General features: G+C 27.6%; 1 protein-coding gene and 1 long non-coding RNA gene across 4 annotated transcripts in view; one reads left to right on the plus strand and one right to left on the minus strand.

The window, feature by feature from the left end:
• Positions 1-7,566: 7,566 nt before the first annotated feature.
• On the minus strand, positions 7,567-13,502 carry LOC124807674 (uncharacterized). 2 transcript variants are annotated; one of them, XR_010642563.1, is made up of 4 exons: positions 12,910-13,502; positions 11,324-11,480; positions 9,755-9,942; positions 7,567-8,936 (listed from the first exon to the last, which is right to left on the minus strand). It is a non-coding gene; the product is annotated as an uncharacterized LOC124807674 (long non-coding RNA). The 2 variants fall into 2 exon arrangements; XR_010642562.1 differs by lacking the exon at positions 7,567-8,936 and having other exon boundaries at positions 8,943-9,942.
• A 327-nt stretch (positions 13,503-13,829) lies between these two features.
• The window catches only part of LOC100212650 (proton-coupled amino acid transporter 1), a 42,388-nt gene continuing 40,854 nt past the window's right edge, over positions 13,830-15,363 (plus strand). Inside the window, exon 1 of one of the 2 annotated variants that reach the window (XM_065813816.1) lies at positions 13,830-13,960. The gene's annotated coding sequence lies outside the window, so the exon portion shown is untranslated. Of the gene's footprint in view, positions 13,961-14,436; positions 14,577-15,363 lie in introns of those variants that run through there. The other variant, XM_065813817.1, reaches the window with a different exon arrangement.

The following is a 15,363-nucleotide window of genomic DNA, read 5'->3' on the forward strand; positions in this document are numbered from 1 at the left end:
TCAGAATACATATGCCCCATCTGAATGATACTTATTTATGAATGGAATAAGTCTCTTCTTAATACATTTGTTTAAATAGATTTTTTGATTTACAGTCAGTCCACTTGATACAAAATAAGGTTGAGAAATTCCATTTTCAGAAAAAGTAATCGATAGAAGTAATTTCTTTTGAAAATTTTGTTTTATTTGGTATTTAACTGTAGATAGAGTAGATTTTACACTAGTATAAAATATATCATTTCCATTGATACTGGAGTGATTTAACGTGAAATAAGTCTCATCGTCAATGATTGGTTACAATTTTTGAATTTCTGTCACAATCGACTGCACTTAGTTCTTGCTGCTGCTTTTGATGGTCAGAGCGTTTTGGAATCGTCATTTTTTTTCTTGATTTAATATATTTTTTTTTTTTTTAATGTTTTACTAATGTGTTGTTGAGTACAATTGAACTTTTTAGCTGCCTGTCGTTGAGAAACTCCGTCTTTATGGTCAAACATGAGTTTGAGCCTTTCAATGTTTGTCCTGGTCATTTTTTTAGCTTTTACTCCACTTCCTTGAACTCTTTGGTACCCAGATTCACTTTCAGCACGTTGAATTATCTTGTAGATAGTACTTTTAGGTATATTCTCAACTTTAAAGTGGTCATAAGTGAACTTTTTACCAACATTTTTGTAATTTAAATAAAATACATACACACGTTTTCTAATCTCTTCTTATTTTGAATTTTTTTCTTTTTTTCTATAAAAAATAAAAACACATAAAATATTTAAAAAGTAGAATAAAACCTTCTAAAACAGTTTTCCTATTTTTAAAATCTTATTCCTTTAAAGAGATATGTGTCTTTAAATCCAGTCTCGTTTTTTAGTTGTCACCCGTTAACAGTCATGGATGATGCCAAAGCCGATTGGGAAAAAAGTGGAAATTATTAGATTATGTTCCCAATATTTCATCTAATTTAACAAGTACAAAAACAAAAAAATATGAACAAGTTATACAACAAGATAGAATTGAAATAATACAAAAAAATATTTAATCAGTTTATCATGATAACTGATAATTGGAGTTATATTAGAGTTATACTGATATCAAACTTTAAAAACTTTTAGCTATGCAATAATCTGGTCAAAAAAGGGACCTATAATAATTATTTATCACATTCACACCAATACTAGGCATTTTTTAGCATTTTTCAACATTAGAGCAGAAAAATTTTAATTTTTGAAACACTTGACAGGCGATGGTTAGTCTATTCAATTCAAACAGACAAAGCATTTTGTTTTTTGTTGTAAACTATTTTCAAATTCTATGAAAGCATTTTCAATAAGATTTGATAACTAGTAAACTTTACAGTTTTGATAAACTTCTTTTAGTAACAGAAACTCTCAAAAAAAAATGGATCAAGATGGAAATAGACTAAATTCAAACCTGGTCATTAAACTAAAAACACAATAACTGTTAAACTCTGAAAACTTGCATTAACGTAGCATTAACGTAGCGCACTTGAATCATTAAAACAATTCAATTTTTTGGCTCAAAGAAACTTGGCATTTCAAAAAACTGATAAAATTTTAAAACACCTAACAACAGGGTCATCTTTAGGATTAATGGAGTTAATATCCAAGTTTACCCTGTTCTACTCGAACATTGTCATCAAATTAACAATAACGAGACTAATATACATTATGTAGGAAAAATCAAAATGAAATTTATACAATTAATTAGTAGCAAAATTTTAAAAGAAATATCGATTCGAGTAAAACATTCGCAATATTTTTTGTTGCTCAAAAGATTGCGTCTTTTTATTTCAGCTCCCAAAATTCAAATTCTGAAAAAATTTTCATTATTTAAACATTCTCATCAATAGTATCTATGTTGAGCAGCCCTTTCATAAAAATCAGTATATTAGTTATCAATCCTTTTAACTCTGCCTTCGTTTTATTTAATAAATTTCTTGGTATTGCAACATTTAGCTCAAAAGAGTTCAATGTTTCATCATAAAATCTGATCTGTAAATCTTGAAGTATACTATTAAGTAACGGTAAATAAACATTGACTCTATAGTAAGTTTGCGGATCGTTGGTATTAAGGTTTGGACAATTAGTTTGTTTTCCTGTAATTTGTAGTAACCGGATCTCTGAAATTAAGTCTTCTAGTAACTTTAATGTACTTTTAAATATAATATTGAAATTTTCTTTATTTTGTCGTCTTTTATTTAATATCTTTATGGTATGTTTAATTATAATTTTTGAAAATTCCTTATCTAGTATTTTTTTTTGAATAGCCTCACTTAAAAAGAATATGGTGTTTAACACATTGGCTAATGAAGAAACTGTTATTACAAATAAGGGTTCAGATATTGTATTTTTGAGTAATGCGGCCTTTGTTAAAGAATTCCGTTTGTTCCACTGAGATATCAAATCAAGAGTTTTTGCTATATTTGCCAAAAAAGACCTGAAACTTAGACAGAATCATGTTTTTCAATCCATCTTGTTTCAAATAAGCTTGTAAGCAATTCCTTATTTATATATTTCAGCACGTTACTCCGTTTCGGCATTGCTTTAAAAACTTACATCTTTCATTTCGCCAATTGTATTTCTTACAGCTTGTACAGACGAACATTTGGAAATTGATAAGTTTAAAGCATGGTTTTTATTAAAAACCAATTTTTAATTATTTTGACAAAACAGCCATCTAAAGTGCTAGTCCTGGCTAAAGTCATCCTGGCTAATAGAATATCTGGCTAAATTCATCCTGGCTAGTAGAATATCTGGCTAAAGTCATCCTGGCTAATAGAACATCTGGCTAAAGTCATCCTGGCTAATAGAATATTTGGCTAAAGTCATCCTGGCTAATAGAATAGCTGGCTAAAGTCATCCTGGCTAATAGAATATCTGGCTAAAGTCATCCTGGCTAATAGAATATCTGGCTAAAGTCATCCTGGCTAATAAAATATCTGGCTAAAGTCATCCTGACTAATAGAATATCTGGCTAATAGCTAAGAAACTAATTCAGTTTTCTTTAAAAAAGTATTTTCCTTTATATCTTATATAAAAAAAATTGTGACAACTTCAATTTTTAAAAAGTAAATCAAAAAACTTTTTTTAATAAAATTTTAACGGACAAAAACTGCATGGTGTAAATAAATTATGCTTCAAATTAAAATTTAAAAATAACATTAAAACAAAATCTATAAAGTAAAATGGGGTAAAGCTGAACAGCGGGAAAACTGAACACTTATGAAAGTGTTTTTAATTTTGGTTAAATTTTGTTTTAAACAAAAATATTTAAAAATTATTTTAGTTTTTTACTTTAAAGAAATTTGTGCTCTATAAATAAATATTATCTAATGACATTAAAATAAAATTTCAATCAATAATTTTTATATCAAAATCAAAAGTTGAGCATAAGTATTAATTTTTTTAAATTTTATTTTAATATCGACGTAAAAATCTCAAAAATAAAATGAAAGTAAAAGTAAAATTATTTATATTTATTAAAATTAATTATATTTATTAAAATTAATTATATTTATTAAAATTAATTAACTTAAAGTAAAAAGATATATTTGTAGTAAAAGTTACGCTAATTAAGAATAAGTTTTCAGAAATGAATTTATGTTTTGGAAAAAGTTATAGCGGAATTACGGAACAGTCATTTTTTGGGGTTAAACACTAACAGTTTTTACACTTTATTTTACATTATTATTTGCATCTAATTAATTAACTTACTTTTTAACTATATTAATAATTATCTTTTTCTATCATTATTTTTACTTAATCTTTACTATAATTTACTTATAACAATTTCCTGTGCAAATCTAAATCAATTTAAATCAATTAACAAAATTAAAATCAATTCAAAATGCCAAAACATTATCAAAAAATAAAAAGAGAACTAAAAAAAAAATACTCTGAGGGGCAAATAAATATGGCGGTTAGAAGAATAAATAACTGCAAAATAAGTTTATGCAAAGCATCTCATATATAGAATATTCGAAAAGGTACCTTGTCAAATCGTATAAATAATCGTGTGAATTTGCAAGGGTCTGGTACAGCAACAACTCTAATACAATGTTCACACTAGCGATGTTTAGCGGAACATTATTCCGGTGTTACGTTAAATAAGTAGATCGTTAAAGCTTGGTTTCCAATAGTTGTAGAAATGTTGTGCAACAGTTGTGCGTTTTTGTTGTACAACAATTGTTGCCGAGATTGGTTTGAATCTATTTCCGCAACCTTTGTTTTACAACATAAATTTTGTTGTACAACCGACGTTAAGTTGTGCAACTTACGCAAGAAAATGTTTCCATTAAAAAGCAATATTGTTGCACAACAGTTGTATAACATTTCTACAACTATTGGAAACCAAGCTAAAATAAGTAGACAAAATGATACTCTGCGCATGTGTCAATTTACGGATACTTTTTTAACGTAATAAGTGCGGCCGTGGCGCAGTGGTTAGAGCACTTGCTGTATAAGCAGGAGATCCAGGTTCGAAACGAGCTCTGGACATATTTTCGCGTCACGGTAAGGAAGGAGGCGTGAACTTCCTGATTAAATGCACTTTCACGGTGCTCTGTGACAAGACCGTTGGGACTTCTTGGGGCACCTAAAAAAAAATAAGTCATGTTAAATAAGTAGATTACACTACCCTACAGTGATTTTGTTTCGGAACCAAAATTAGTTATTTCTTATGTATTTCCATCTGCTTAATTCGAAAATGACAATAAAAATGACATATTATCTCAAGTTTAAGAAATAAAAGCAAAAATTTTCACTCAAGGCAAGGGTTGAATTAAGTGATCGCGAAATGAAAAATCCGGAAAAATATCCGATCTTCAAAATTTTAGTTTATGCAAAACCGTGTATTTTGTTTTCAAGGGGCGAATCAATTTGTTAGCGAAAAAGTTATAAAATATAAAATAATAAACTTACAACTACAAAAGTAATAACACTCTAGTAACTAACTGCATTATAAAAGTAATAACACTATAATAGTGTAATTACTTTTACAACGCACTTAAAACTTTTATAATTCATTCTTAGTTCAAACAACATGAGTAATCCCAAATTTTATATAAGTTTTAAATTTTATATAATTTTAAATAAGTAATCCCAAATTTTAATTGAAGTAGAAAAGCATTTAGAAAAATAGAGTGAATATTCAAATAATATCTAAAACGTATTAAAGAACATAAACAACTTTATAAAAACGTACTTTATAAAAAGTTTAGCATTACGAAAAACGTTACTAACAGTCCGTAAAAACGTGCGTTAATTTTAAAATCAACCAAAAAAAAACTTTTTATCGGTTGATTTTTAAATTTATTAAAACAATAAACTTGTTATTTCGCTAACAAACTTAAAATAATTTGCTCCTTGAAAACTGCATCAAAAATAAAATAAGTAATGAACTTTTTAAATATTAACTAAAACATAAGGTACATAAACAAACCAACAATAAAAAACAAAAAAACGTATTTATGTATAATGATGAACTTAAATATTCAAATAAGTCATAAAAACAAAAACAGCAGAAATAATAGGATACATTCACAACAATGATAATACTAAAGGCACACCTTTTATGACAGTATAACACAGTAACAAAAGGAAACATCTCTAATTTACCATTCTCAATACATTTCAGGTGATGTTACCTCATGTCATTACCTTTTTATATAATTAAACTTAGGTTGATACTGCTACGCAAAGCCGTTGCATTTCCTTTTAAGAAAAGATCACAATCATTTTCATTTCCAACTCTATGCACTAACAATATCGCATCATCTTTACTTAAACTATTAAAGAGTGAATCATAAAACTGAAAACACTTCGAATGTGAAACAACATCAGGAAACATTATTTAGAAACACACAATATGATTTTTTAACATTAATCATTTGCATACAACTGTAACTTTCTGAAAAACCAACTATATTAAAACAAACAAAAATGCAAAAAAACATATTTTAAACTTGGAAACCTAAATATTTTAGAAAACTGATGTAAAAACAAACTTTGTGCTATATCAATCAAGGTATCATCAAGCCAGCCAGATGAGTCTCTTAAAATATCTAAGGCCTTGTCTTTAGACTGTATTGACAAACTTTAAAGAAAACTTTTGAAAAATTTGAACTTTGACAGCCCCTTTTTACAATGATACTATCATTAACAAATAGCTTTTTCTTGTTGATTGGTTTGAGAAAAATAAGCAGACTTTATCAAATAATCTAAAATTTTAGAGTTTTTTTGAAGAGTACCAAAAATCTATAAAAAAAAGTAGTTACATAAACTGTTAATTTTTCAATATATTTACTTCAATGATCAGTAATTGTAATAATTAATTTTTTCCCAAGTTTTGTTAAGACAAGAGGTCGAAATAGGTCTAGGGGAAGTTTGTGTACCTATGGCCAGATTTTTTCAACGCCCAAATTCAAGCCCCCAGACTTATCTAAAAATGGCAAAACTGATACGATTATATCTCTATACTAATTACTTTGTATTAGTATAAGTATATTGACTTATACTAATAAAATTCCATCAAATAGAAGGGTTTAAAAATTAGTGGCCCTAGGTACAATAAGCTTTTTTGAACTGTACCTAGTCACTTTCTGAAAATTAGGTTCAAATCCATAATAAATATACAGTTAATTTAATCTTTAATTGTTTTCAATAAATATTTCTAGTAAAACTTAATTGCAACACTTAACAAAATTGACTAATAGTTCTGAGCAAAATTGACAAGTCAATGCATAAAATGGAAGTCCCAAAACAACTGTGGGTTTTGAGATTTTGAGACAGTACAAAATTAACTTCAGAAACATACAATAATATAAAATATACATTAATCATAAATTATATAAAAGTTTAACTTAAATAGTGGGTTATATATACACATACCACAAAGTTGACATTTTTTTATAATAATTTATTATTCCATCAGAGGCATACTGCTAAACATCTTCAACAGAGTAATCATAGATAGCATTTTAATTATGTAATTTAAAAATATGATTATTTTTGTTTTTTGAGTTTATACCTAACGGAAACAAGACTACTTATTTAACGATAGATTTAACCTAGCGGAGACTTTACGCCGTATTTGCGCAGAACTGACTGACTACTTATTTAACCCGACACTGGAACAAATGTTACTTATAGCGTTAACGTGTATAATTGGCTTGACGGTACATAAAAGAAAAACAAACGGTAAGTAAAACTCAAATTAAAATTAGTGACAAACAGTTTTGCATATACACATTTTTTATATACTTTATTTATTTTTAATAATTATTTTAGGAGAAGTAAAACTAAATGCAAATAACGCTGCGAATCTAGCTAGCTCAGGTTTAGAAAATAGAAACCCAACCCAGAATAACCGCCATACAAAAGGTGAAGTTGGAATTTTGTTATCCTGTTTCTTATAAAACTTGGCTTTTATGGATAGGTCATATCTCCTTTAGTCGCTTTTGATGACACAGAAAAGCAGTCCGTCAGTGGTATAGTACTGAATAAACATATTATACATTAATAAGCTACCCACGAATATTTAAAACTATTCTCATTTTGTGTTCATATATATTTAATATTCATTTATATAGACACATTTGATTACCTCAAGTAAAGTAAGTTTAGTTTAAAACTAATAAATATATAACCATATTACAGCTAAAGCTTTAAATAATAAAAAACATTATTATTACTTTATTTGTCTATTCATAAAGACATTTAGCAATTGATTCACGAACATTTTTTCCTGGTCCATTGTTCCCAGCAGTAGAAACTGTATTGGGTTGAGCCAGACTGTCATCATGATGATGGGTAAGCCATTCTATTACAATGTCGTAATAATGTCACAATATTCACAAATGTTGTGGAGAGTGACGCAAGCATTAACAATTCTTGTAGCAAAGTTAATATCGCATTCCATACGTTTGCAAATGACAAGGAATCGAGTTTTAACGCGTTCAAAAGCATTCTCAACTACTCTTCTAGCTCCGCAAAATATTTCATTGTAGTTTTTTTGAACTTCACTAAGCTCCAAATTTTCAGAATACGGTTTTAACAAATGACGCGTTAAAATACTGAATCACCTATTAAACATAGTGGAACAAGAGAACCGCCCAGCTCTTTATAACATTTATCAAAAAGATTTGATTCTAAAATTGTTTTCAAAGAAGAATTCTGCAAAATATAGCTGTCATTATTTCTACCAGGCGACCCAACACTTGCATAAATGAAACTGTATTTACAGTCTACATTGGCAAAAAGTAAAACAGAATACCATCCTTTATAATTATAATAAGAAATTGCTTGATCTTTAGGGGCTGAAATAGGGATATGGCATCCATCAACAGCTCCAACACATTTGGGAAAACCAGGAATAGTTTCAAAATCTCTACTCCATTTATTTAAATTTTCTTCTGACAATGGAAATTTAATATATTTAGGGAGCAAAACGTCATTAACAGCGGTAATAAATTCATGAACAATTAAGTTTGCTGTTGACTTTTCTATACCAAAAAGGCTAGACACAACTCTAACCATACTCTACATGAAGCTAGATAATGTAATGCAACTGCAATACGTTTTACTACTAAAATAGGTTCTCGCATAGTTGTGGTAGTTTTACATAAATGTGGATGCAATTCATTAACTATGAAATTAAAGGGTTACGATTTACTTGAAAATGTTCTTTAAATTCACTTTCCTCCATTTGAGTAAAAATCTTGTTAAACCATTGAGAACTTTTCGGCTTAACCAAAACTTTTCTTTCAATTAGATCCCCTTGTTGATTTAACTTAAAGGAAGCTAAATTTAAATATGAAAATGGGTAAGTGATTCATCATCGATTAATGTTCTACTTCTTGATCGAAGTATGGCCAAAACACTTTCCATGTTATTATAATAGTTTTTTCCTTTACAGACATCTCCCTAAAAAGTTATTAAAACTATATAAATACATATATATAATATTTATTATCTTACAATTCAAGGGAAATTAGAACACATTGTTAAAAAACATTTTGTTAAAATTAATACAGCATGATCTGTTAATAAAAATAAAAATGAAACAAGTAATGCAATTTGTATGGACAAAAAACAAATCACGCTGGCATAATAAAAAAATCATATTACTTTAATTCATCTACAGGCTTGTATCAAATCACAAAGAAAATATTTCTTTGGTTAAAAATACTAAATATATATAGCATAGAGATACAAAAAAAAAAGTATTTGTAACATATAAAATACACTTTGTTAAAATAATACAATAAAATTAAAAAATATCACCAGAGATGCATTTTAATGCTTGAAATTACAAAGTAAAAATTCCTTCGATAATGTAATATGGTAACATAATGAACATATACAAATAGAGATTCATCTACAAGCTTGTACAATATTTTCCTTTAGTCCATCCCTTTAGTAAAAACATTGAAAAATCTTATTAAATATATATTGCATAGATATGTAAACAAGGTATACTGTTGAAAAGATATTGAACTTTTGACTTTAACATAATTAATTACTAAAGAGATATCTTGACTAATAGAACAACTTATTTTTTTTATCAAGAATTTATAATATTCTACTTGGGCTTGAGATGCATTTTCGATTGCATTACACATACGCTTCAAAGCAGCAACCTCTCTGATTTGTAGCTCTTGTGAACAGATTTAAACATCTAGATTTTTATTTGCTATTATCAAATATTCTGAAGAAAAAATTACTTTTTTATTTGTTCTTACCGGTTCAGTTTTTGCTATTTTATTCAAAGTTTTTTCATTATCAGAGTTCCTTCGTTTATTGCAGCTGGATGTAGATTGAGTTGGTTCCTCATCAGGAATAGTGACAACAGATTGCACATCACTTGTATCATCCAAAGCTTCAATATTTAAAATACCAATAGTCTCCTTTAATCCTCCATTGTAGCAATCTGTAATGAAAAAATACACATTAAAAAAAAAATTCCACATATAAGAAATGATTATAAATCATATTTCAACCAAAATTTATCTCTTGACTTTGAGAGACTTGAAGTTATTTTCACCCCCCCTCCTCCCCCAAACAAAAAGGATCTATATAGACAATAGCATTTTAATTAAAAACATTTTTTATATAAAATTTAGATGCTTTTCTATAATACTTTGTGCTATTTATGGCAATAATATTATCTTTTACCACCACACCATTAATTTCTAAAAGATGTTTTTTTTATAAAATATTTTGTTCCGAAATACTATTCCAATTTGTCAAAGAAGAATGATAAACTTAAAAGTTTAATAAGATTGTAACATTTTTAGTGGAAAAAAATTATATATAGTATGATCTTTTGAAAAATTCTTATTTTGTATTAAATTATTTAATAGTGGTTAAAACCATTTAGTTTAAATACTTCATGCTTAATAGATGACTTTATTGTTTTTAAACCTGTAACAAAAAGAGTCAGGAGTTTAGTTGCTAGTGCTCTTATTGCACTTTTAAGTTTATTGTTATTGCAGTTTTTGCTGCAATAACAACAAACTTAAAAACAGATAATACTTCGGCTTAAAAAGATTTTAAATGTGTTTTGAATATTTTAAAGTGAATAAAAGAGATACGCGTGAACTTACAAACGAGCAACATAGATTGATTACAATGAGCATTAACGAATAACTAAAAAAATGCTTACTTTTAAATACTGTTGAAAAATCCAATGTGTGCACTAAACTAATCAGTGACCTTTGGCATTGTGGACAAGAAATCTTACCATTACCTCTTTTTGTCAAACTAAGTGTTCTAAGAACACTTAGTTTACACCAATAAATAATCTGGATTTTTTATTTTTTATTATCTTATCATATATAAGCATGTGTAGACAAAGAGATATACAGAAATAAAATAGATATCCTAGATTTGGGTTATTGTGGTATATAACTACGCAATTGTGTGTATATGCTGCTCCAAAAAAACCTAAACTAATAAATAAAGAATCGCAAAAAAAGTAATTTGTAAAAAAAAAGATCTTTTTGCAAAAATCTAGAGGGGCAAAAGCCCTCTTGGTACTCCTAATTTGATTTTTTTCTCATCAAAATTAGCAATAAAATCAAGTTGGAATAGTATTTTGGAACAAAAAAAAAAAGTGAAATCGGAACAGTATTTTGCAACGGAGGGAGTATTATTTGTTTTTCATCTTTATGCTTTAAGTCTGCCAATGGTTGCAAAAATAAGAACTTCTTAAACTTAATATAGCAGAAATATTTAACATACTTGTATATATTACTTTAAAAAATATATAGCACTTTAAAATATACAGTAATAAATTATACTAAACTTACCTGATCATCTTGAAAATCTTGACTAGAAAAATTTTGACTTTGAGATAAAAGGTCATTATCAAGGGAAGCTTTACCACCTATTATTTTGGCAACGATATCGTGAAGCCACTAATTACTAGCAGGTCCTCCCGATGAACCTACTTGATATTCTTCTTGTCTATGAAAAATATACATAAATGTAAGTAAATATAAGCGCATCATTAACACAATATAATATGAATCAAATAGCTTTAAATGTGACAATTAAAAATTATTAACGAGCTATAAATCTACAATACTGAATAAGATTTTAAGTAATTTTTAATATAACACTCAGTTACAAACTAAATTGCAATTAGATATTAGGGGAGAGTGGTGTACCTTGGAGGTGTGTGTACCTTGGAGGCACGTCAATTGTGCTGTGATCATGAGTGACGAATTCAAACCAAAATTTTAGTTGCATGTATTGGCCATTCAAAGCTCATAATAAGTTGTTTTACCTTCGTTAAACACATTTGTTGTTGCAATAAAAATAAAAGATTGTTTACAGTACAAAAAAGTAACTTTTTAAGGGCATATTCTTTTTTCTCTTTAATTTAAAATTGATTATCAAAATTTGTAAAGCATGTTCTTTGCTACATTTATGCATTTTTGAAACTGCTCAACTCCTACCCTATAAACATATGGTAGCGACTTGGTAAAAACTATGGTAGCGACTTTGTAAAAACTATGGTAGCAGTGTACCTTGGAGGTAGCTAATGTTGTGTACCTTGGTGGTACTACCAAGGTATACACTTGCACGATTTTGTAAATACTATTATGAATAATTTTTGCTTTGAAAGTATTTTTTTAAGTAATATGTTGTTATAGTTTATAATGATTTGTTTATTGAGAATTTCTTTAGTATGCGTGTATTTCTTTGTTAAATTGTAATTAATTTTTCTCAAATTGTTATCTTTTCTTTGATAATTTTCTCAAACTATCAAAGAGATTATAAAACTGTGTATGAGTTGGACAAACCAGACATGGTCTTTCAGTTGCCATACCCCTCTATTAGTAATAGAGGGGTGTGGCAATAGTAGAAAAATAGAGGGGAATAATAGACTATTACAGGAGATTCAACAAGACAGCTGGAAAAACTATCGTTTGGCATTAACTTTGATTACCTGAATGTAGAGTAGACAAATGCTAAATTAAAGTGAAAGACTTGATATTACTAAAGTAATATTTAGTCTTTCACTTTAATTTAGTGTTATTTTAACACACAGTAAATGTTCACAAATTAAAATAACAAGATGGGACAAAGCTAATATAATAAAAAAAATATGAAAAAGCTAAAATATAACAATATATACCAAAAGTAATATCAATAATATTATTAATATAGATAATAATAACAATGATGATAATAATAATTTTTATTATTATTATAATTGGCCAGGCCTATAATAAACAACTCTGCTAATAAGTTCAAAGTTAAATTTTATAAATAAAATTGCTACAAATTTATTAAAAATGCATTAATAACAATGCTTGCAAAGAATATGATTAAATAAAAACTATTGAACAATGAAAATTGAACTTTCTTAACGCAAGTTAAATGTTACCTTGAATTATACTTCTTGTCAATTCAAATTAAAACTGATCCCAATTAAGAATACTACTGTCTTTGTAATAAACATCTGGTCTACTTATGATTGATACTCATGTGGGATAGGAATTTCCTTGGTTGCATGCAATTACCACAAGTTTTTAACTCAATGAATAAAATTATGAAATAATATTCAAAAAAATGTTCTGAATCTAATAAGAAAGATGGAAGGCCAAGACATAAAAGTTTCAAGGCAACATGTTGTAAGACCAATAGTATGATACTATTGGCCTCGATACTATTAGTAATACTAATAGTATCGATACTCTTGCCTTGATATATGACCAAGACCAAGGACAGTGCAGAGATCAAGGATTAAAAACTCTGGTTAAGATGACAACAACTTTATAAAAAGTATAGCTTGAGCCTTTCACAGCAAATTATCATCTTGCAATCCATTTTTATTGTGTTATAAACTAATTTAAAAATAGTTGAAAATAGGAACCATTTTTTACACAAAAACCGGAACATTTATTTGTTCTGGTTTGGCGGGACGGTACAAAAGTTCCTCAAATGTTCCGTGAATTTCTGTTTAAGTTGCGTTCACACGAGTGGATATTTGTTCTTGTCGAATATTCCACTGAATGTTCCGTCAAATGTACCCTCGTGTAAATAGCCTATGAGTGAAATAACAAATAAAATTTGGGATGATTACGATCTGTATTCATTCCCAATTTCATAAAAAATAATTTGAAACCGTATAAAGTGAGAACATAAACAAAAAACGCATTTTTTTAAAAAAAAACAAAAAAAAAATTTTAATTGCACTTTTTTTAAAGACTTATTAATGCATATTTTAAGCACTCTAAAATTATTTTTTCATTACCGAAAGGTCGCGGCAAACCTAAAATTGAAAAATCCCTAAAAAAAACTTGGAACTTTTATCAAACTTGAGCTTTAACACTATAAAAACAAAGTAGTACTAATATTTTTAAACAAAAGAATTGAGCTAGATTATGGGTCCTACAGGGTTAAAGATCAATCCTAACCTAAAAAAAAACACGTAGGTAAGATGGACCAGAGACTCTTTTATGCATTACCACCAAAAAACGTTTCATTACGTTTTTTTTCATTTTTGTCAAATGTCCAGTTTTGAAGCAATTCTGCCCCATTGTGCGTCGTTTAGTTTTCATTTTTAAATAAGTTTTTATAAAGAATATTTGTCTGCCTTATGTAAAAAAAAAAGATAAATTCTGTTAAATAAAAAAACCTAAAACAATTTCTGCCAAAATCAATTTCTTATTGTTTAATCGATAAGAAATTGTTTTAGCAGACAGTCTCAGATTTTTGTTAATTCAAACAGATTGAATCCGTTTGAATCAACAAATTAACTTCAAAATTTAGGAGACAATTTTTATCAACTAGGTAAAAGTTAACTAAATATGTAGGTTGTTTTTTTTTTCATTTTTTACAATAAGGATTTAAAAAAATTACAAATGTATTTTAAAAATGCATTGATTTGATTATCTCCAGTACAGTTTAGTTATTTTAGAGACACAAGATATTGTGGCAGTGGTAAATTATTTAAGTTGATGAAAGAAACAAAGGAATTTTTTCATAGTTAAAACAAATAAACAAGGGAATTTTATCATAGTTGGAAAAAGTCTGAAAATAGAGGACAAGGTTAGTAAAGTAAAACCAACTATTTAGAGCTCAGTTAAACTAGGCTGCTAGTCTTTTTGGTATTTTGGAAGTACCAAAATACCAAAAAGAAGCAGAGATGCACTAAAATGGGGTTAATATTGAAAAATAAAATTGTTTGACCAAACAATAAAATTTTTGGAAAGAATCATTGCCATCAATATACAGTATTGGCCATTAATAACAATCCACCATGATTTTTTTGATATTATTCAACTTTGATTGATAATAAATCAATGGTTGTTTGACTCATTTCAAATATAAAAAGTGCAAATTGATAAGTATCATATTTTCTTTTAATTAAATATAGATATTCATAAAAGTATCAATCGATGCACTAATCATCTGGTTTTTTTTAACTCTTACCTCATGGTCTAAAATAATTATAATGGCTAAAATTAAGTATCCACTCTATTATTTTGAAATTCCTTCAAAATTGCGTTTGTCTTTGAGTAAAACTTTGAAGTTATTTGCAAATTAGTAATTATTGTTAGAGAATTTTTTTAAAAAATTGTTATAAATATTTAAAAAGTTTGTGTAAATGAAATATAAAATTTAGCATCTAATTAGCAACTACAACATTTCAGCAATAAAAAAATCAAAATGACTGGAAAAACTATTGATAATATGACAAAATGTAAAATCATAGCTATGAATGAACAAAACATCTCAATAAGAAAAATTGCGAAACATTTAAACACAACACATCCAACTGTTAGCAGATTAATCAACTGATATCATGAATACAATACAATTGAAAATATTCCGC

Source organism: Hydra vulgaris, chromosome 12 (assembly GCF_038396675.1).
Source record: "Hydra vulgaris chromosome 12, alternate assembly HydraT2T_AEP".
Lineage (NCBI taxonomy): Eukaryota > Metazoa > Cnidaria > Hydrozoa > Anthoathecata > Hydridae > Hydra > Hydra vulgaris.